The following is a 24,101-nucleotide window of genomic DNA, read 5'->3' as shown; positions in this document are numbered from 1 at the left end:
CCTCACATTTCCCCCACTAACTTTCAAGTGGCTCTGAAAGTTAGAGGTGGGGCTCAGTGTGTGTGTGTGTGTGTGTGTGTGTGTGTGTGTGTGTGTGTGTGTGTGTGTGTGTGTGTGTGTGTTAGGGATGTCACTCGGCTATTTTACCTTTCATCCACTGCAGAAAAGGACCCTCATTTATCCATATACTGTAGCCTTGAGTGTCAAGGGGGAAATATGGTCTCAAATTCTTGAATGCCTTAGATTTTTCTTTGTATTTTATTTTTGTTACTTTCATTTTCCTCTCCTTCCCCACTTAAGATTCTCCCTCTTCCGCTTTCCCAGGTCCCACCCCTGCTAACAAACAGCTCTAGATGCAAATTTGGATCCTAGAAACCACTAAGAATTTGAAAATAATGTTTTCTCTGTATGGTATTGGGATTTTCAATTGGGAAATGTTCTCCTTCATTCTTTTAAAATATAAATCTCAGCTCATGGTGAAATGTTTCCATGTAAAGTGGCCGACCTGTTTGAGTCATTGAGGAGTAATGAGTGCTCAGGAGAAGATTAACTTCTGATCCCGTTTCAACCAAGAGAAACAGCAGGGAACTTCAGAGAACACCACTGCTGTGATAGCCTCCAGGGACAGTGCAAGCCCACTTAGGATAATTATTCTGGGAGAAAATATTTTGTTCCAGAAAGTTTAGGTCACTCTAACTATTGGCTTGCCCCACTTTCATCCAGCAAATGTTTTATGAAGGAAGATCAAGAAATTGAATTTTGGTCCAGTGAGATACCTTAGGAAATAAAAGGGCTTGCCAGTAAGGCTGTATACCAGAATTGGTTAGATCACTGCAACCCTCATAGTGTATGGAGAGAACCAGTTCCCGTCACCCCCGCCCCCGCCAATACACACCAAATTAATAAATATATTTCATTTTAAAAAATAATACAATTAAATTTTCTTTTAAAAAAGCTTATAACCTAACTAAATAGGAAAATAGCTTCTAAACTGTGTGTGTGTGTGCGTGCGCAGGTATATATGTATGTGTACATGCATGCACACATTATTACAGCAAAAATGTATTTTTGTTAGAAAACTTGAAATGGGACTGGGGATATAGTTCAGTCAGTAAATGCAGCGTGCCATGTAACTCTGAGGACCTAGAATCAATCCCTTGCAGAAGAGCCAGGAGCCCACTGAGCTGAAGAGGCAGAAGTAGGGTCCCTTAGTCTTTTTGCTCAGCCAGTCTAGCAGAGTTAGAACGCTTCAAGCTGTGGAAGGCACCACACATTTGGCCATTCAAAGCTTTGAGGTCTTTTATGTTTGAGCCGGAGTATGATTATAAACAAGGAAAAGAGCCTCCACTACCATGAGCCTCTCAGCCGGGGAGGAAGTCCACCCACAACTTCCAGATGCAGAGGACCAGGAGGTGTCCAACTGTCCAGGTAGCTGCTCTCTGTGATGGGAGTGCCCCTTGTGAGGGGGAGGAACAAGCCAGTCAGTCAGTAGTCCCTGCCAATCATCCTCCCAATTCCCCAGGGACTTGGTGGTTTTTCTTGTTTTTGTTTTTTGGGTGCTGTTGTTGTTGTTGTTGTTGTTGTTGTTGTTGTTGTTGTTGTTGTTTTTCCTGTATTCCCCTTTCCACTAACTCAAAGTACTGGCTGCTTCTTAACCTGGGTGCCTATGCCTCTTTTTGCTTCCCTATTGTTTCCATACCTTTGACTTCTGCTACTTTGAATGACTGTCATGTGCCTGTGTTTGTCTGTCTGAATTCCAAAGAGAGCACTGAGCTGTTTGTCCTTCTCCCTCACCTCACCCTCACCCCCCACTTTGGTAACAGTTCATTTCAGCTGCCATGAGACGAGACAGTAGAGCTGTTGTCTAAGTTTCTGCTGTCTGCATTCAGTTCCATTCAGAGTATGGGTTTTGTAATTTGTGGGTTGAGAGAGAGGGTGGGGGATGGGAGGAGGGTAGGGGAGAGAGAAGTGGGTCAGACTTCAGTTTTTCCTAGGGAAAAAAAAATCTGTGGCCATATTGACTGTAATTGTCTAGCACATGCAAAAAGAAAAAAAAAACAGTCCTAGAAGGATACATTTTAGTTCATTTTTATTTCTTTAAAAGGAAAGAACATTTCCCCCCATTTGGCTTGCCTGGGAAACCTGTCACTGAGAATTAGGGAAGTTTAGCCAGCATTAGAGTGCAGTTACTTGACCAGTGCAGTTTATTGAGTGTGTTCTCTCTACTGTTACTGCTTCAGGACAAACCCCACATAGACTGTTTGCAGTCCCCATGGCTTTCTTAGGCCCACGGATGTGTCTCTTTGTCATGTTGCAGAGACAAAGATAGCCTTACACTTGTTCAAGGTCACACAGTGGCAAGAGAACCAGCAACTCATGTTTAGGTGTGCATTTACATCCTGTTTCCACTGATGGTGGCCTCTCAGTGTGAATATCTAATACATATTGCTATTTCCTGTATCTTAACCTCAAATAACAAACAGGATTACCCAAAAGTCAATCGAGATTTCCTGGACAGCAGGGGAAGTAGCCACAGGCTCACAGAGACTCAATTATTCCTTCAACCCCGGGAGGCCGATATCAAGAGTCTAGTTTCATACAGAAAGAAACAGGCACAGAAGATTGAAGTGGTCTACAGCTACACCATCCAAATTGTGCCTGGTCCTCTCAGATCTTGAAATCGACGCTGAGTCTGGCCTAGCAAGCACTTGGATAAGAGATTATTAAATTATTTGCATGGGACACAATCCACACGTGGCACCAAGGAGGATCTGAATAGAGGTTATTCCCCAATTCCTCGACTCTTCCTACCTCACATCAAGCTCTTCACTAGTTGAAAACAACTCTGAAAGGCAGTAATTCTTGCCCATCACTGTCCTCATGGACATACATACATCATACGTACATATTACTTCATGTATGTAAAGACGGTCTCCAGCTGGCAGTGACCTCAACCGTCCCAATTTCCCTGTTCTGCCTTACGGCCTTCTTTTCCGTAGCAATACTTTAACTGTCAGGGCGGAAAAAATGAAAATAGGCAAAAATCTTCTTCCTCCAAGGGTCTAGAAATGAGGATTTCCTGGAATTGCTATTGGCTACCCACAACCTGCAGGGTTAACAAATAGCTCAAAGACAGCGAATAAGGCTACAGCTACAGCCGTTGGTCAGGAAGGCTTGTCACAATTGACGAATTACTGTCCCTTGGAATACTTTTTTTTTTTTTTTTGCCTTCTACATGTTTTCCATGGGGCCTCGGAGTTGTTCATGTGGATCACTAGGTGCAGTCAAAGACACACAGGTAGCTTGAGCTCAGCCTACAGTGTGATGAGTGGTCTTGCTTTGCAGCAGGGGTTTCTGAGTGGATGAGGACTCCTTTCCTCTTCAGTCTAAGTGCTGAAAGGCCACTGATAAACACCGCTCTGGGGTTGATGGAAAGTAGGAACATGGACGCTGATGGCATTGTGAGAACCAGCGGTAGAAAGGCAAACAATATCTGCAGCCTTGGCTCGGGCCTACCTAAAGCAAGATGGGGTAGCAGTCATAGCCTCTTGCTGACATCCATTAAGGGCTCAAATGGCGTCGTATCACTTTAAAAGTGTTTTCTATATTCAAATATTCACAAATTGCGTGAAAGTTGGGAGTAGTGGCACACACCTTTAATCCCAGCATATCGGGAGGCAGAAGCTAAGTGGTCTCCGTGAGTTCAAAACCAGCCTGGTCTACATAGAGAATTCTGGGACAGCCAGGACTACATGGAGAGACCCTGCCTCAAAATAAATAAATTAAAAAAAAAATCTTGTTGCTTTTTTTTCTGTAAAGTTTCTATTTTTGAAATCCTGTAATTACATTATATATAAATAGTAAAATTATATGACGGTGTCCCTTCCATGTTTAAATAGCAAACACATCAATTTTTGTATACATGTTACATTTTCTTTTTAAGCTTCATTTAAAAAAATGTTTTTCATTAAGCAGAACACCCGTGAATGGTTTCACAGGCTTCCAAATCACTTGTGGCCCAGTGTTCAAACAGGAGCCTATGGGAGGCCTTGATCTCCTAGGCTGGAAAGAGTCCACCCTGGTCCAAGCAAGCTCAAGAGGTTTTTCCTAGGCAAATTACTCTAATAGCTAGCTGTTGGATAACCAGGGCACGTCTCCCAAGGACAAAAGAGTTTACAAACCAGACAGGGAAAAGTGCTAAGGAAAGCAACTGTCTTAACATGGCACGACAGTTACAACCACGAACAACGACAGTTGTGACTACCCACCCAGGACAAACACACAGACAGATGGGCAGACACACACTCACACAAAGACATAAAAATAATGGGGCAGGGGGACTACATGGGAAGCGTTGGGTCGGCAGGAGTGGGGGTGAGAGTAGTGGGAGGCTGTATATGATTACAGTACTTCCTATAAATATATATGAAATTGTTTTAAAAACAATTTGCCTCCAGAACCCAGATAGGCTGTATTTTGGACACAGACTGGGTCCCAGGTGGGAAGAGCCAGGCAGAAGGCAGGGTGGGCAGTGTGGGCAGTGTGGGGTGACCAAGCCAGGCACCAGATATGTAGGGTAACAAGACCTGGTTATGGGCAGTTAGGTGTGGCAGGGCCTGGTTCTGGGATGGGCAAAGGTGGAGGGATTAGGTGGGTCCCGGGTAGGCAGAGGTAAGCAGTGTGGGCGGTGATGCCTGCTGTCCTGGCCGGCAGGGTTGCTCGCAGACAATGGCTCGCCTTCCTTATCATTGCACGCAGGCCTCCCCTGAGCACAGCGGGCGGCGGCTCTCCCTCCGTCCGGGCTGCCGCCCCGCCGCCCGCCGCTTCCTCCCAGCGACCTCGCGGCCTCGGGCGCGGCGCGGCCCGGCGGAAACGCTTGGTGGGGCTGCTCGCCGGCGACACGCGCGGCCGGGCGGGGAAACAAAGGCGGGATGTGTGCGGCCGAGAGTCCGGAAACCCGGCGCCGGCCGCGCAACCCCCGCTCCCCGCCCATTGTTCGCTGCGCGCGGCCACACGCGCCGGAGGGCGAGCTCATCCTGTCCGGACCTTCCCTGAGATGCCCGCCTGCGCGCTGGCTGCTCTGAGCAGGTGACACTCTGAAGATCTCAGGAGACCTTGTGATTTTAGAGATGTACGTATCAAAGCGCTCCAAGTGGATGAGTTCTTCTGTCCTCCACGCTGTGAACTGAGTGATATTTTCACTGCCCTCTCTTTCCATTTGAGAAAGAAAAACAAAAAAACAAAAAAACAAAAACAAAAACAAAAAACCCAACCCAAACCAAAACAGAACAAACAAAAAAATCCCAGGGGGGGGGGGGGACCAAGTGAAAAGAAACTCCAGTGGAAATCATGGTAGAGAACAAGGTAGATCTATACTTGCTAATACAATGGCCCCAAATAAAGCCGGCTTACAAATGACTCCACCTCAGCGTTGCCCTGAATTTCATTAAGTTAAGCGCTGAAATAAAGGATGTTTCTCTAGCCTGGACTTTGAGAGCCGGTTATCTAGAAAGCCCAGTAGGAACCCAGAATTTCCGAGCTGGGGTTTACTAATGACTTCCTGACGTTTTCAGGATTGTGCTTTCCCCATTGTTTTGGTTTCTGGCTGGTTCCTTGAAGGAGAATGTGTCACTAATACGAAAACTGTGGCAAGTGTTCAAGTGCAAGGAGTAAGCAGAGTACGGACCTAGACTTTTGGAGCCAATAGATTAAGCAACCTGCAGTGTCTGTCTTTTGACTCATCCATTTTGACGTTCCCGTAATTAATCCATGAGTGCCTGTCTTTGTGTGCTTTGTTTCTACCTGAGCCTCCTGGCCTGGATGACCCTAGCTAACTTGGGTTGAGGTCAGTAGCAGTCAAACTGCTCTCTTGTGGCATAGGATATGTAAATAAACTGGACTATCTTCATCCTGTATTAGAGCACTCTGGGTAACCAGGAAAACCTGTAAGGACCAGTGGCCAAAGTTCTACACAGCGAGCCTTATGGTACATGCATTGGGAGCTTGGGCATAGAAGAGAGACTTTCACCTGGGGTCATAAGGATACAGAAAGGGCCAAGTGCTTCTAAGCATCCTCTAGGAGGGGCTGAGAGGTCATTTATTGGAAGATCTGAGGGAAAAAAAAATACAACAGAAAATTGTCTTAGATCTTAGCTTCCTGAAGTTTGTAATCTACCAATGCACATCAGAAAAGAATATTTGATGCCAATATGCAAATAAGTACCATTGCTGGTCTGCAGGATAAGATGTAGACGATTGTGTTAAAGAAAGGAAGATGTTAACTGGTCAAGTTAGTGGTCTTCAGAAGAGCATCCTAGGCATGGAAAAGAGTGTTTCAGAATTTACTGTGTGGAGGTTGGAACATAACCTGTCTGACAGGAGGGAACAAAAGGACCGTAGTATGGCTACAGCTCCTGGGCCTTTGGCTGAAGGAGCACTTGGCTGACTGAGAAGCTAGTTTGTCAATTCAGATCAAAGAGGGCATCTAGATTAGACTACAGTCATGTGACGTCAATGGCTAGAGGAGGCAGGTGGGAAAGATACGTGTGCACGAGGTTGGTACCCAGAATGTGATAAAAGAAAGAGATGTAACAAAAATAATGCCCCGACTTTCTGGCTGGGCCATTCCTTTGGAGCAGTAATATGGAAGAAAAGGTCAGGTGGAGTGGTTACACCTTATATCTTGGGCATAAAAAGTTTGAGGTGAGACCAGGTGGCACTCAGAGGAAGGATGGCAGGCTACCAAGAAGAGACTTGATACCCTATGAACATATAAAGGGGGAGGAAGTCCCCCTCAGTCACAGTCATAAGGGCCGGAGGGAAGAGTGGGAAGATACAAGGGATGGGATAACCATTGAGATGTAATATGACTAAATTAATAAAATAAAATAAAAAGCTTTAGGTAACCCTGAGTTATTGAAATATCCTCAGAACATTGAGATAGGTGGTGGGATAGGAAGAAACTTCGTTGGAAGACAGGTGATGCCTTCAGTGGGATAAAAACAAGAATAAGCTGAGTGAGATTTAGTTAGATTTGTGTATTTGTGTAACAAGGAGCCAGAGAAACGGGTAGCTTGAGTACAGAAGGCTTAGAATAATTGACAGGGAATAATGACCCATAAATATTACAAGCTCACTTATTATACCACTTTCATCTCTTGACCTGAAAGTGCATTGGTACAGAGAGAGGTAGGTGATAAAGGAAATGCGAGTTACCTACGATAGCCAGGAGAAGGTAAAATAGAAGAGAGACAGACAGCATCACAGAATAGAAGAGGCCAAGACTAGAAGGCCACTGATGGTTAAAGACAGCACAACTAATACTTAACTAGTACACTGATGATGGCTTGGACAAGGCCATGGCCAGATCAGGAGTGAATAAGATGGAGTTATAGGGGGGATTGGAGGGGAACTGATTAGGAAGTGGAGCACCTGAAGTTTTGAATATTCATCTTCACACAGATTAAAGTGGCTTAGGTGACCTACCAGTAGGGCTTGGGTTGAAAAGAAAGAGACTTGCAGCTGAGCCCTCTCATTTCTGATAATGGGTGGGAGAGACAGAGAGGAAGGAAGGGGATGTCTCAGCACATCTGTTTGGGGGAGCAGCAGCAAGCAGGCACTGAGGAAGCACCGCAGGCAGGCCGAAGCCTCCAGGCAGGATGAGGGAAGATAAGCTGGAAATCCCTTCACTGCTCTGCCTGCTTCCTGCGCCCACCCGAATCCCTTCCTAAGAAGAGCAATTAGAACCAACAGCACTTGCATCTCTGAAGTATTTCTGGAAGAACATCTTTCCCACGTTGTATTTTTGAAAACCGGCAGAGGCCCCTGAATGGGTTAGCTCTCCAGAGAGTTGTGTGGAATCCTGTGAGCCTCAGAGGCAGAGGGAAAGCACTTTGTACATCACATGGACATTGGTTATTATGCTAAGCTGAAACTTGTAAGCAGACAGTTTAGCTCAGACTGCATCAAGCCTCTGATTTGCATGTACAACCCTTCATTTTTATCTAAAGCTGCCTGCAATCCTAGTGTTTTCTTATCTGATTCTCAACTCCCTTGGCTATCTCTGCAAACCTTGTGGTCAGTCTCATGACCCATGTTTTGCTCTTGTGCCTTACCTTTCATAGAAACTTTTTAGGGTATATTCAAGGGCAAAGAATATTTTAACACTGCAGGGAAAAATCCTCACCAACGGTTTTTACAAAAGAATAAAATGGGCACTAATAGAGCACTGACTTGCTAACAATCAGGAAAGTGTCAAAACTCTGTCATGAGTCCTTCAGTCTTGTGCCAACCAAGGTCTCTCTTATCTCCGCATCTGAGATAACAGTGGGCTGAGTGATATGATATGATAAACATATCTCCAGTACGTTATCTGCTCCTGTCTAGGTCATTAACTCATTCTTCATGTCCCCCACAGACTGTGCTGTCTTACTGAGAAATATTGACCCGCAGCACTCACCAGGAGCCCAGCAGGTTTCTCTGTGCATGCTGTTTGCTGGTGTTTATTTTTTCTGTTCTCTCTCTTTCTGTTTCTCTGTCTCCCTGTTCCTTTCTCTTCTCCCCTCTCCACCCCTGTGTGTGTGTGTGAGTGTCTATGTGTATGAGTGTGTGTGTGTGTGTGTGTGTGTGTGTGTGTGTGTGTGTGTGTAAGGGGCAGAAGAGTTCCATCCCTTTTCTTTGGAACATGCCCTCATGTGAATCCTCACATACTGGCTTCCCCTGACCTGATTTTCTGTGTCTCCTTGCTCTTCTGCCTCAAGGGTTCATCTGTGACCAGACCTGCTGGGGACCAGAATTCTTCCTTGAGCTCTGCACTACCTTTTGTAGGGCTTGAGAGCTTCTATAGGAAATGTGGAAAATTGGGTTTTGTAGTTTTCTCCTTTCCTACTCTATACCAGAAGCTGATACTTAAAAAAGCAAAACAAAACAAGCCATTTCCCATCATGTGTAGAGTACACAGTGAATGTACACCCACCAACATTAGTTTGAGGAATGCCACACTCTGGGCAAACCCCTCAATGGGGAATCAGTAAGAAGCCTGAAAGTCATCAGCCTTGATTCCAAGCTTGAATGCATCCTAAGCAGAAGAGCTCACTGCGTTACAGGGCAGTCACATGGGCATCAGAGGCTCAGTTCTCATCTGAGACTGAGAGGAATTAGAAGGAGCACCACTGGTCCTCACTTCTCACAAGACTGTTGGCTCTCATCGTAAATTATATTTGGGTTCTGTCAGTGCCAGGACTCCTACTAATGGTGAGATGAGCTTGGTTCCTTTATTAAGCCTCTCAGGGCCTCTGCGAACTGTTCTTGGAACCTGCTCTCTCACATAGAAAATTAGAAGCCTCTTCAATACAAACCTCACGTTAAAAGTCTTAGCAACCATCCCTTTGCAGTATAATGTTAGGGTTTCTCATGATTTAAATTGCCCTTCTCTGGGTGATGTGTGCAAGATATAGGAAACGGAATTTGGCGCAATTTCTCAGGTGTGATCGACAAATACCAGATAAGGATGCAGAAAGGAGAGCTTTGGCTCATCCACTTATCAGGTTTACTACTTCAAAACCATCTTACTCAAGTGCAAACTGCCTAGGCTTGGAGAAAAATACGTGCCATGATTCAAAACTGGAGCATTTTACACTCCCGTTCACCATCTTGATTTGCATAGTCAATTTTTGTTTTAAATACAGCCCAAATGCGTATGATTAATTGATTTACCTACTGGTGTTTTGTCTCTGTCTTCATTTTGTACCCACGGGAACTGTGTACCAACATGATGGTATTTTTTTTTTTTTTGCTATACGTTTTGCTGTGTGTGTGTGTGTGTGTGTGTGTGTGTGTGTGTGTGTGTGTGTGTATACATGTGCAATGGTACATATGCTCATGAAAGCACAGCTCAACGGGGCCCTCAGGTCACCTTAAGGTATCATTCCTTTGAGGAATCCACGCACCTTGCTTTTTGAGGTATAGTCTCTCACGGGGACCTAGAGCCTGTGCATTAGATATGCCCGATGGCCAGGAAGTGCCAGGGATCTTTCCATTTCCACCTCCTCAGTGCTGGGATCATGATCAAATACCACCAGCCTCATGTTTGTGTGGGAGCTGAGGGGCGGAGCCAGGTGCTCATGCTAGTACAACATGCCCTTTCCCAACTGAGCGGTCTCCTCAGTCTTGCATCTTTTTAAATATTGCTTTTGCAGATTTACAAAATTTCATTGGTTTTGATGCGTGGTTTCATGATTGTCACAGCTGTCCATAGCCATGTACAAATACAATTAAATACAGTATAGTACACAGACAAATGAGCGAAGCGTCACCAATATTCCCCACTGCCACTTTAGAGTGAATGGCTCATTCTCTAAGTATTCCTGGAAAACACTGACGTTTTTCTTCCCCAAAATTTGCTGTTTCCAAAATACTATATGAATGGAATCACACAGTATTCAGTTTATGTCCAGTTCCTTTGCAACTATGGATTAGGCTGTAATAAATATTATATATAGCACCAGTGAAAGCATACATTTTCATTTCTCTACTGTAAATGCCTTAGGTCTGGGAGAGGTGGCTGGGTTCTATGGTAAGCACAGGTTTCAGCGAAGAGCAAACTGCCAAACCCTGTTCTGGTGTGACAGCATCATTTTGCAATTCTGCGAGGCCATATGGAGATTGTTTATACAGCTCCCTCGTTATTGTCTCTCTGACGTGTGAGGGGCGGGGAGTAGCGGCTCACTTTTGGATGTCCCTAATTGCTATGCTGTCTTCACTCTATTTGTTTGATTACACTGGCTGGAAGTTACTACATTTTTTTTTTTTCAAAATAATTGCTTTGGGGTTTGTTTGTGACTACATAGAAACTTTTTTTACAAAGTACATGTGACCATGAGGGTGGGTCTATAGCTAAAAGGCTTAGAATCTAGTGTGGTCTCTGACTGATCACATGGAGGTCAGCAGGCCATAAAGTACATGTGATATGTGACGGGTAATGGTCTAGGGAGAGAAGAGTCTGGAATAATCATCCTGGGGAAACTGGAGAAGATCTCTTCCTTCTGAAAGCAAAAAAGGTCACCATGTTCTGAGCAACCTCCGTTCTCAGCTTTCTACATGGAATGCAGGTGTTTGATTTTACCTGCTCCATTGAGGAGATGTCCTCGCGTGATCAACATTCCTGGTTCTCTTGGTGCTTCTCTGTGAGCGCGAAGGCTGCTGTGCCTCCTCCCCCCCCCACCTCTTGCCCCAGTCTTTCAAGTAGTTGAGTCTACAATCCAAGGCTATCAGACTCAGTATGAGTTTTCCCTTTCGGCATTTCAGGCTAATGTTTGAAAAAAGCTAGTTTCCCTGTTTCATTTTAATTAATTCAAATTCCATCTTACTTGTGTAATGTCTTCGTGCATGGGCTCTGGCTTTAGTTTGTATCTTAGTTTTCCAACATCGTCATTGTCACCTATTCAATTTATCAAATATTTTTTCTCAAATAATACTTCATTCCATAATTAATATACTACGCTAGTTATTCCTTTGCCAACTTGACACAGCTATAGTCATCTGGAAAGAGGGAACCTCTGTTGAGAACATGCCTTCACCAGATTCCTAGAGGTAAGTCTGTGAGGCATTTTCTTGATTAATAGTTTACACGGGAGGGCCAACCCATTGTGGGTGGTACCATATCAGGGCAGGCGGTACTTGGAATACTTATACCTCTTCAAGATGTAGGTCTCAATTTTTGTGGCTATGAATGGGATGTATTTCTGGGTCATCTGATGTTACTACTTGTAATTCTGTGAAGAAACAACTATTTTCCATGATGATATTATTTCATAGCTATCACCTTCATAGTTGGTTGGCATATAACTATAGTTGGTTAATTTCCTAAGCTGTATCATTTGCTTTACCTGGCACTCCAGTTATCCGGGAATACTGTATACTACTGGTGCCATCCCCATTCTACTCAAGGCCAGAGAAGCTGATGGAGAACGGCTCTACCGTGGAGATATGCATGCAAAGGCTGTTTTCTTGAATCTTCTTTGTATGCATGACAAAAATGATCTTTGCATACCTCTTATATAGTTGTTTGTCAATTTTCATGATAATATCATCTCCCCAAAGAGCTAGCTTTGAATTTCATCATGCAGACATTTGGAGTTACAACATGTATCTGGGGGTCTGGCTTAGTGATTTGTCAGCAGCCACTTTGACTCCCATTCACTCATCCTGTGGATAGGAGGAAGTAGTATAAGAAGGAGACATTTCCCAGGGTCAGTGGATCCTAACTTTCTACTCTATTATTGTCCTTAGAAGTCTCTGAGAAGTCATACTTAACTCCTTAATATAGGCTGACCAGTGGTTCAATGCATTTGGGGGCAGGAATAAGTAACATCTATTCGCGCAATAGTGGGGGATGAATGAAGATCCAGTTTGAAAAGTTTACTTTTCTATGTTTTCATTTGTTATCTTGTGAAGCCCTCTCCCAACCACTTGCTGAAATATGGTTCTATATTGGTCCTGGACTTTTTGCATGTTCCTTCCTCATGCGGTGTCTTCATCATTCATCTCCTGAGTTGCTCTCCTGCTCCTTCAAGCCTCAGTGTAAAAGTTCTGATCCAGCTTAGTAAATGATTCACTTAACGCTGTCATTCCTTTTGTGTCTTTTGAGGTATGCTCTGTTTCCATGCTAGAAAGGAGTGGCCAAGAGTTTGGAAAACTAGTTTCTATAGCATTCCCAGGGTATTTCAATGTGGCATCTCCAGAAATGTTTACGCTGCTATTGTAGACTATACTAGCAAAATAGTTTTATTTTCTAAGTACATCGTTAACAAGCAATTTGAATCCTAATTGACCTCTTCAATTCTGTAATTGATATAAAAATTATATGATAATAAATATACGGTTTCTAAGAATTCATAGGAAGTGAAAGGAACTTCAAAAGTCTCTCCAAGGATTCTGGTATGCTAACGATAACCCCAATATTACTGATACAGTGAGCAGAGTGCTCACTGGGGCCAAGGTAAAATCTAGGCACTAGTGCCACTTAAGTGAGTTTCTGTATGATTGTTCCTGGAGGCAAGAGATGCTTCCATGCAACAAGTTTAGCAATGTTATCACAGCTGGAGCTGCACACCTCTTGAGTGCAGATCCTTTGTGCAAATCATTGCTGCAAAATATCAGAAGGCACCTGAGGATAATAGCAATCAAATGAAAGAGAATCACATTAGTAAGCTGTGTTGTGTCAATATGATGGTTATTTGGATACTTTTGCCCTATAATAAAAATTGACATTTGAAATATATATTGTGATGTTCTTCTGAGTTCAAATAATGTTGCAGTTCCTATACTTTGAGCTAGATGGTTACTCATAGTTAGGATAATCTTCATAATAACATACTAAGTTGTAAATTCAACTGTGTAGAACTAAAAGTAGTATGTGAATATTTGCATGCACTTCTACTAGTTTTACTTGTTTGGGGTTGAAAGTAGCACTAATGAAGACTGCTTATTCTAGTTTAAGATAAATCACTTGACTTTAATTCTACGGTAGAATGCATGTGTTCCTTCAGAAGATAAGCTCTTGTGTATGATGCAATACATTTAGAAGAGCCATATACAGTGCATTGGAAAATCTTAGGTGTTTGCTGTCCAACAATAGAGCAAGGCTCACTTGCATGCCTTTTGGGTTTACAAGTTTTCTTTGCCTCTTTCTCCATTAGTTAGTTTACCATCCTTAGCACACTGTCCATCTTACTCAATCAACAGCAATCATGCCCTTTAACTAGGTCAATGGCTAATTTTGCCAGACATTGTATATATGTCATTTTTATTTTGCTTATGTTTTTATTGCCACTAAAACAGAATTACAATCATGGAAGCACACCAAAGTAATGACCAAGCTGGGAGTGATGGCACACTCCTTTAATTCCACCACTCAGAATGTCAGAGGCAGGCAAATCTCTGTGAGTTTGAGGCTAGCCTGGTCTACAAAACAAGTCCAGGTAGTCCAATCAAAGCTACATAGAAAAGCCCTGTCTCAGGAAGAAAGAAAGAAAGAAAAAAAGAAAGAAAGAAAGAAAGAGGAAGGAAGGGAAGGAAATAAAGGAAGGAAGGAAGGGAGGAAGGAAGAACTAAAGAAAGAAAGAGAAAGAACGAAAGAAAGAAAGAAAGAAAAAGAAAGAGAAAAAGATATAATGACAAATCATAAAAAGTGGTGGCAAAAAAATAAAAAATAAATAAATAAAATAAAAGTGGTGGCTAGCAGAGTAATGGGGAAGACATTCTTTAAGCATTTTATATACTACTGTATTATTTGATCTCTTAAATAATTACACTTTTTATGTTTGATTTACAAAATCATTATTGCCTCTTATGGTAAAAACTTTCATTGTATAAATATATCATGTTGTTCACCCTCCCATTCATTTATAGAATCTTGTTTTGTTTCCACGTTTTGACTATTATAAGAAGGGATACCCTGAGTATTCGTGAAGAAGTGTTAATACAAGCATCTTTATTTATGATTTTTGGAGTTTCTATCTTCTACTAGTAGTGTGGCTATGTTGGTGATTTATGTTTACACCTTATGCTCCCCCCCATTGTTTTACTCAGATAGTTACAACTGGCTTTTCCTTTTTGCCATTATGTCATCCTTCTCCTCCTACACAATCACACTTTTCTCCTTAAGGGAGGCAATTGCAGTGTTGGGCAAAGAGCCCTGGATGTGTGGGCCAGCTCTGTCTCTTACAGGGAATTTGGGTAAATCACTAGTTGTCACACGCCAAGTCTTCTCTTCAAGCAAACGAAGACAATTTTTGTTTCACAGACGGTGGCAAAGACTAACTGCTACAAAGCATATGAAAGTGCCTGGGCACTGTAAATTTTTTGGATAGTCTTCTAAAGAGGAACTGTGCAGAGGCAGCCACTTCTGTGAGATGAAGGTGACTGTCGTCTCTTACACCTCTCACACGCTGTGCTCCTCCATTAACACACTATAGCACAATTACAACTATAACCAAATTTGTGTAAGAAAGACAGACAAAAAGAAGATGGCATCAGCGTGGTGTCAACTCAACTTTGTTTCCTCAGGACATGAAATATTAGATGTCTATTTCATGACCTTGCAGATTCTGAAAAATAAATATGTCCTTTTGAAGAATTCCTTTCTTTCTATATTTCTAAAGTCAACAGAAATGCTTGGCTCAGAATCCTTAATAAATAACCCATCTCATTGGATAAGCAATCCAGAGTCATCATTATGGCTTGGAAGCCCGTGAAGAATCTACTTGTTCTCAATGCTGGACACATCTTTCCTGTTATCCCTGGTTCATTCTATTATAACGAGTCTTCTCTTGTTCCTTCGCTAACTCTATCTTTTTTTAAAATTTAATTTTATTAATTTATTCATATTACATCTCAATGGTTATACTATCCCTTGTATCCTCCCATCCCTCCCTCCCTCCCATTTTCCCCTTACTCCCCTCCTCTATGACTGTTACTGAGGGGGACATCCTCCCCCTTTATATGCTCATAGGGTATCAAGTCTCTTCTTGCTAGCCTGCTATCCTTCCTCTGAGTGCCACCAGGTCTCCCCCTCCAGGGGATGTGGTCAAATATGAGGCACCAGAGTACGTGTGAAAGTCAGACCCAACTCTCCACTCAAGTGTGGAGAATGTCCTATCTTTAAACTTCTTTTAGGAATTTTCCACAGTCATCAACATAACTAACTTCACACTTTATACATGTAGTCAATGGATACTGTAACAGAGAACTTTCCTATTAAAAAAAAAAAAACCCTAAATATAAAATAGGTCCTATGTCCAATTACCATTGTCCATTCCTGTTACTAAAACAATTGATTTTACAAAAAGTTGACATTTTCTGTAGTAAATATCTTAAATTTTCCTTTTGTAGGCTTTTCTTAAAAACTAGAATTTTAAATTTCTTCGGATAAAGCCTCTATTTTCTTGCTCATTGATCTTTATTCAGTACCTAAAATGTGTACAGGACATTGCAAGTGTCTCAGTAAATATTTCTGTAAAAATAGCCTTTAACACAATTAATAATATTGTAAATAATTAAGTTGCTTTTTCAGAGATATCATGCTTATTATGCAAAAATAAATTGCTCAGCAAAGCAAAATTAAAACTTTTGTCAAATTACCCCCTTTTGTCCCTGTGAAATATGAGAAATGTAAAGGTAAGACATGTGTTAATGTAGGTTATAAACTCCCACAAGGCTGAGAGTGTGTCTTTTACATTTGGTATAGGAAATAGCCTATTATGAGCGGTGCATTAATATGCATCGGGACTGATTTAAAATGCATGGTGTTTTGCACTGGTATTCAGCCAACATCTATATTCAATTAAATAATCATTACAGTTGCCTGCATTTGTGCATTACACTAATGGCCGGGGCTCTCCTACTTGTCAGGACTGGATTTTATTCTGGGAGATTATAGGTGACATCCCGAGTCTGGGTGAAATTGGAGAAATTTGAAATTCTGTCCTCATAAGGCAGTGTGTTGAAAGGGGAGACTCAACTCATTTGAGTACCTAATTTAAAAATCTTGTGCACATAAAAAGAAAACAAAGGAATCTGGTGTTGCTGTTGAGCTAAGGGCCTGAGCTAGAGAGCAGGTTTGCATTCAGTCTGAATGCAAAATGTGTCACTTGCCCCCATAGATGAATCTGCAGGGAACATTTTATTCTGCAGCTAATTCACCTGCTCTGCCAGGTGTCCTCACCCACCATATGTATAAATATTTGTCTCATTTCTTCCCTCTTTTTAGCTCTGTTTTGGTGTATATTAGAAGAACCAGAGCCACTTGGCCAGGGAACAGCAGAGTCTCTGGGTTTCTCTTGGCTGCGGATGACTTAGGTCGCTCCGAATGGCCCCTCTTGTTCTTGGCTAGTGTAAGACACATTTCTCTGAGCTAAATGCAGCCCCAAAGTATTAAACAGCAAAAGAAAATCTAACCTATTATCTTTCCAGGAGTCTCAAGTTGTGTATGTGTGAGAGCATCTTTTCCGAATGCCTTCTCCTATGGGAATCACTTCATGCTCACATTTTTTTTAAGGTTATGACAAGGTTTTTAGCCTTACAGTCAGACAAACTTGGACTTGAATTTCACCTTTTTCACTCCATACAACTGCCACCTTGAGCAAACTGCTCGACCTTTGCGGACCTCTGCTGCTCTGGTGAGATGTATGAAACTGTGGGGGCATAGAAATCTTGCAGTGCTTAGTCTGCCTTCCTTCTCCAAACGACTTTCCCTGGCTACACTGTACAAAAGAACATCTTTGCCCTTATTATAGGGATCATCAGAAGTGATATGAGGTCCATAATGGAGGTTCAGTTCATGAATCTACACTCACTTTGGCAAAGTGAGTAGAGTTGGCCCTGGGACTCACGAGCATGTGAGTCTGCTTCTTCACACTATGCGTGGAAGGTGGTGATGGAGCCAGTATAGACACACATACTTTTGAAAACAGTACAGAGCTCCCCATTGTCCTGTATGGGGACTCCCCAAAAAATCTCTAAAGAGAAGCAAAGAAATAACAAACAAAGTAACAAACAAGAAAAAAAAACCCAAAGAGTGGGCTCAAAAATAAACAGTACTTAGAACATTGTAGTCCATCAACCTATATTTGAATCTGATCTGCTTGCCCTTTATAGAGGAAAACCTCTTTTGTACCCCATTTCTGACATTTTCACATTTTTATAGTGTGTGTGTGTGTGTGTGTGTGTGTGTGTGTGTGTGTGTGTTATCTAGAAAAAGGTGGGCGGAATGGAAATTGGAACAAAACTAGCAGCTAGAATACTAATTTTTTTTCTTCTTGTATTGCTTACTAGTCAATGGAAATTAGGAGAGTTGGTAAGTCATAGCCTTTGAATGTAATTTTGCTACATCTCATTTGCAATCATGCTTATCTGAAAGCAACAGCGAGAAGGTTGAGGCTCTTTTGTCCTTTAGGGCCCTGGCAAAGCTTGACTTCCATGCTGATTTTGATTCTAGAAAACTGGCAAGAATTCTGAGAAGGGTGAGTGTGAATGACCATAGGCCCGCCTGGCTCAACCAGCATGCACATGGCAGCCATCTTCAGGAACATTTATATTTAAAGTCTAGCTGTGTAGTTCTTGGTGAAGGTTTTTATAATACAAACTATTGACTTTGAAGCATATCCACAAGTAAAATGAAAATACCAGATGAAAGATGCAAAATGTAGCTGTGCTTCACATCATTTTATGACTTTGGGAATGATTTAACATTTCTGTATCTTAATGATTTCATTTGTAAAATAGACACAATAATATCTACCTTTCAGCGATATGGCTGAAATTATAAATAACTAGCATCTCAATCCAGCCCTTCAGAGACCTGGATTGCTTTGTATTGGAACTTTAAGAAGCCTTTAGGTTTTCTTAGGATTTCAGTTCCTGCTCTCATGCAAGGCAAAACTTTATTACCTTAATTTCTCTTATATCAAAGTGTAATTCCATGTGCTTAAGTCTTAAAAGTTTCATAGTAAATTAAAGTAACAAAGCTATAGGGGCAGCTCTGATACCACCATACAGCTTGCCCATTACCTACTGTCCAGGGATAGCTGCTTATTATTTTATAAGCAGAAGTATTTGAGCATGCTAATCTTTGTATGCAGAATCTTTTCCTTTCTTTTTCTATTCTAGTGTGCTCTACCTCAGCATGCTTGAGGAGTCCTCAGTATGAGTTTTGGAGGTTTTCTCTGGCATGGTGCTTATGATGGGTGTTTTTCAGTCTCTACAGATTGTAGGCTTTAATGTTTTTGTAAGATGTACAAGTATATGCAAAGAATCCCAGCAAATGATTTCAGGTAGAATAACTCCACCATTACATGGGCAGGCATTTAGCATCTCTTCAAGAGCTCAGAGTCTAGCATTCATCTCACCTCTGCCTTCTTTGAAAGAATGGAAGCCCCTTTTCACTTTCCATTTTCCCAGTTGACTATTTCTGATGTTACTTCATTCATAAACCATTCCCAGCACTAACTCAACAGTTCCAATACAGGGTTCCCTTTTCCCTTCTGTCTTCATTTTGCTAGCTACCTTCACAATTTTCCAAAGCAGTAGAAACTTTTCTTAGTTATCTATCCACTCAGCCATCCAAAGATGGTCTTGGGAAACAGCTCCTTCCCATGAACCCTGCTCTCCTCATCTGACTGTTAACCCTTCTGGAGCTCTGTATCTTCTGGCCTTTATATTCCCATTTGCCTCTGTCAATTTTTCTGGGATATACATGAGATGATGTCAATGTTCCATGGTCCTCCACACACTCATCTTATTCCAGAAAGGGAGAGAAAGGGATAGCTGTGGAGAATGTTTTAATTCTACCACCAGGCATACCTTTTAGGTATCTCTACTTATAAGTGAAGCAAGGAAACCCCTCTGCAGAGCCACGCAAAAGCAGAAGCTTCTGGAAGTTGCAGTAATTCCATGCTCCCTGGTAACTTACATAACCAAATTCTGAAAAGAATTTTATTTGAGTCTCATAAACCCATCTGCTCAAACCGGTTGTAATACAGCTAACTCCATGCTGTTTTACATTGGTGAATATAGGTTTTGTGGATAGAAATTAAAATGTTATTAATGAAAGAAAGTATTCAATTATCCAGTGGCCTCTGCGATACAGCACTCAGGGTTTAGTGGGAGATTAAACTTTGGGCTAGAAATCACACACCCGTCCACGTCCCATCCTCAAAAGGTTCTAGCAGGGGGCATGCATCCCATTACCTGTACTTTGACTTACTTAGATGCACTGGCCTCAAATTTTCCATTTCTATTTTCAGGTTTAGCTGTCCTCCACTGCCAGATTTAAAATGGAGGAAGAATAAATCAATTCTCTGGCACTGAAACAGAAACATTTGGTCTTCTGTAATGCTCAGTTCCTAACCTAATGTGGCAGCTCACAGAGAAGCTGTCAGATCTGCAATCCTAATTGCTCCGAGTTGCCTCCCATGTGTCCACGCGAAATGGTCAGGATTCTGAGCATTGACAACTCACTGTCCCTATTCTGTGGTTGTGCACAGATTCAACATGTGCAGGATTTATCCCTCCCACTCTAGGCTAGGTCACAGAGTGGGATATGTTAGTTCTGGTCAGAATAGAAGCCAACCTAATCTAAGGATATCCCAATGGGTATAGAGATAAGCATAAAATTATGTATGGCATTAATGTTTATTGAACCACGTAGTGGCATGAATTCAAAGAATATTGCTCACAAATGACAAGTTCACTGAGAATGCCAACCACAAAAAGGAAGGACCCCAGTACACATCTTATGTATAAAAATAAGTGGAAAGACAAGGAAAGAGAACAACATGAGATGTTCTCACTAAAAATTACCTCGACACTTGTTGAGCATATAATCTTATTCTGCATTGTAAAATCCGTAATATATGTATACATGTGTATGTCCACGGGTATGCACATTCATGCAGGTGAAGTGGTACCAACATTAAATACAGATATGCAGATCGAAAGTATCAAAACAGGCTTGCTGAAATGAAAATGTGCCACATGCAATAATAGCTCTTCTCTAACAAATATTTTATAACTTTATCTAGCTGTAACCAGTATGATTTAATACAATTGGTATGAGCACTGAGATTGAGGGAAGAAACATTTCTAAATCTATTGGTAACTGGTGACACATTTGAAATTTATTATAGAAAATTGGGAGTTAATAACAATTATACCTTTGAAAACTTTGTTCAGATGCCAGTCACATTTCATTTGCTAATCGATGGTTGATCATTTATTGGTGATAATAGAGGCAGTAAGTGTCCTTCCTAACAGGATAAGGTGATAATAAACTCACCAGTTCTTGGTATGATTTAGAGTCAAGGAGAGCAGACTGTACTTCCACACCACTGTCAACTTCCTCACAATCTCTTTTTTTACTTTTGAAGCTCAATCTTTGACGAAAGAGAAGGATTCTTCATTGGGTGTTATGCTTACCAAGGAAAGTGAATTTGTTCTCAGAGGGGAGAATTGCAATCAATTTCTTGTTCTAGGAATTGAGGACAGGGAAAATAAAGGACAACCAAAAGTAAGTTTGTGGCTCATGTGCTGAGCTCTCATCTCTTCACAGGTGCATGATGGAACATCTCTATCTTCCACACCAGCCATCAATCTCCTCTTCAGTAACCTCCACAAACCCCATCCTTCGGCTGAACCCCTCCATGCCAAATGGTTCAAATCATATTGTATTTCTGGAGATTCGTCATTAAGAACTCTGTAGCTCACAAGAAGAAAAGAGCTTGTTTTTCATCTCCACATACCCAGAATCTGGCATAGACCATGGCCTTAACGGATTGTCAATAGCTATTTGTGGTTAAGTAGATCAGTAGGTTAACATTCTTGGCTGCTTTGCGTATGCACAGATGCAAGAATCCAGCACAAAAGCCTGGAAGAGCGAAATATTCCAGGATTCCAACTTAACTGACAACTATCCTCCTACAGGGTGGAGAGAAGTAAGACAGACAGTATGGTGCACATAGTAGGTGTTTACTGAGAACAGGTACCTGGGTACTACGGCTTCTTTGACTGATGTTGCTGGAAAGAGATGGGACTGAGATGGATGAGTGTTCATATGTATTATCATTACTATTAGTATCTAAATCCAGCATCAATTTATACCTGGATTAACTAGACCTTCTACACACCAACAAACAGACAAATCTGGCTTGGAAAAAGGCAGGCATCTAAAAACCTTTCAAGGACCTGCTGTCATACATAGACTTTAGGTTTATGTAAGATCTGTGAGGAGCCACAGACATCATACATGGCCTCTGAAAAAGATGTCTTAAATGCTGTGACATTCGCCACTTGCTTATAATTAGAGTATGTTGCCATTTCGCCAAGCTTTCATTTATAGGAGAAAGTGCAAATTCCATTTCCCTTGAACTTTAGCTTCTTCCAACTTTTTTCTTTGTTCTTTTCTTTAAAGCTTTGCAACAAATGCATCCCCATATGCTTATATTAGTTAATCTAGTATTAAACATATTGGCTGTGCAAAATGTTGGCACCCACTAATAAATGTTTTCATTTTTTTCATTCTCTCTCTCTCTCTTTTTAACTTTAGATTCTTCCTTTGACTACACAAGCAACAGCTGTCTAGCTGCCTGCTGAAGACTGGATCTACTGCCTCTACAGAAATCTAGGTCAAAACACTTGGAATGCATGAATATCAAACAGAGTTTTCAAAACAGCAAATGAATACATCTTTAACTGGTGACATTTTCCTGGAGCATATGGCTGAAGCTCAGGGGACTGAATGCTTTTTTGATGAATATGTTCCATCAGAAACTAAGGGACAGCAGTGGGCTCTCGCCACCTTCTGTTTTGCCTTATGAAATGATAATGCAAGCTCATGGATAGATGCAGCGATCACAGGGCTTTTTACCTCCAACAGCCTGAAGAAGTGTTTTCCCTTTTGAATGAATCCCTTTGTCTTAGGATTTTGTACATAGCTATCAAGTCAATGGGACAGAACAGTTTTCTTCCTAGAGTAGAATTTGATTGGTATTGAACTGAAAAGGAAGTAGTAAGAAACTCTGAGGTTGATATCTGAGTGAATGAGTTATGGACACAGCTGTGAAATGCTGTTCTAAATCCTTTCTCAGTGTCAATATCCAGGGGCTCGATAATCATTTACCAAGGTGTAACAGAAACAACAGCCTTGGGACAATTGGAGACTGTCTCCTGGATCACAGACAGACCACCAATGATTGCAATGTGTCTTTGACATATTCTGAAGCCACTGTGACTCCACTATCTTCGTGTCTAATGAAACCATAGGGCCGCAATGATTTTAAGGCCTTTCCCTGGTTCTGAAGCTCCAGGTTCACATAAGTTTATGAAGCCAGTTTATTCTCAGTGGCACCGTGATACTTTGAATCACACAACTGGGAACAATAGGACTAGATTTGTTGGATGGTTTTGCATGTCTTAATGTTTATGGATTTCTTTAAAAGAAAAATTCTGAGGAGCATTTTCTATTTCACATTCAAGAAAAAGAAGCAAAAGTGGGTGGGACCATTTTTTTTCCATTAAAGGAAGAAGGTGGGCTAAGCCTTTGGCTTCTCCTACAAGCTCAATCCAACAATCACTGGTTTAGGAGACAGTCACATACTAAGCTGGGTTATGTCAGACAGAAAGCTACATATCTGTTCGTACCATCTAGTGAAATTTATTAAACTGAGGGCATCTCACTGGCAGGTTGGTCTTTAAGCCTCATTTTCTGTGTTTGAATGCTGTTTGAAAAGCAACCAGATAGATTTCCAAAGTGGTTGTACTAGTTTGCATTCCCACCAGCAATGAAGGAGTGTTCCTCTCTCCCCACATCCTCGCCAGCATGTGGTGTCGCTTGAATTTTTGATCTTAGCCATTCTGATGGGTGTAAGATGGAATCTCAGAGTTGTTTTGATTTGCATTTCCCTGATGACTAAGGAGGTTGAGCATTTCTTTAAGTGTTTCTCAGCCATTTGATATTCCTCTGTTGAGAATTCTCTGTTTAGTTCCATGCCCCATTTCTCGATTGGGTTATTTGGTTTGGTGGTATTTAATTTCTTGAGTTCTTTATATATTTTGGATATTAGACCTTTGTCAGACGTAGGGTTGGTGAAGATCTTTTCCCAGTCTGTAGACTGTCGCTTTGTTCTCTTTACAGTCATAGGGGAGGGGAGTAAGGGGAAAATGGGAGGGAGGGAAGAATGGGAGGATACAAGGGAGGGGATAACCATTGAGATGTAACAAGAATAAATTAATAAAATAAAAAAAAATTAAATAAATAAATAAAAAACAAACAAACAAAAAAACAAAACAAAAAACAAAAAAAAACAAAAAAAAATAAAAAAAGAAAAGCAACCAGTAGAATGTGTGATTGTCACAGGGATCAATCAAGACAACAATTTGACAGGAACTTGCAATCCTCTGCCTTGAGTTATTTAGTTCTCTGAAATTGTGTCTAGAAAAAAGCATCCACACAAAAGCAAATGTGCCCTCATAGTAGAACAGTTCTCTTCGGTGGGTTTTCCCCCTCAGAATCCACTGCTGTTACCAGGTACTTGAGGATCCTGAAGAGT

General features: G+C 41.5%; 1 long non-coding RNA gene across 1 annotated transcript; it reads left to right on the top strand.

Annotated features, from left to right (window-relative positions):
- Positions 1 to 4,907: 4,907 nt before the first annotated feature.
- Positions 4,908 to 23,283, top strand: LOC311588417. Its single transcript, XR_014776193.1, has 3 exons — positions 4,908 to 5,131; positions 21,107 to 21,535; positions 22,100 to 23,283. It is a non-coding gene; the product is annotated as an uncharacterized lncRNA (long non-coding RNA).
- The last annotated feature ends 818 nt before the right edge of the window (positions 23,284 to 24,101 follow it).

Source organism: Acomys minous, assembly GCF_964271855.1.
Source record: "Acomys minous genome assembly, chromosome: 2".
Taxonomy (NCBI): Eukaryota; Metazoa; Chordata; class Mammalia; order Rodentia; family Muridae; genus Acomys; species Acomys minous.
Note: the sequence above shows the minus strand (reverse complement) of the source record. Positions and strands in the feature narration are given on the sequence as shown.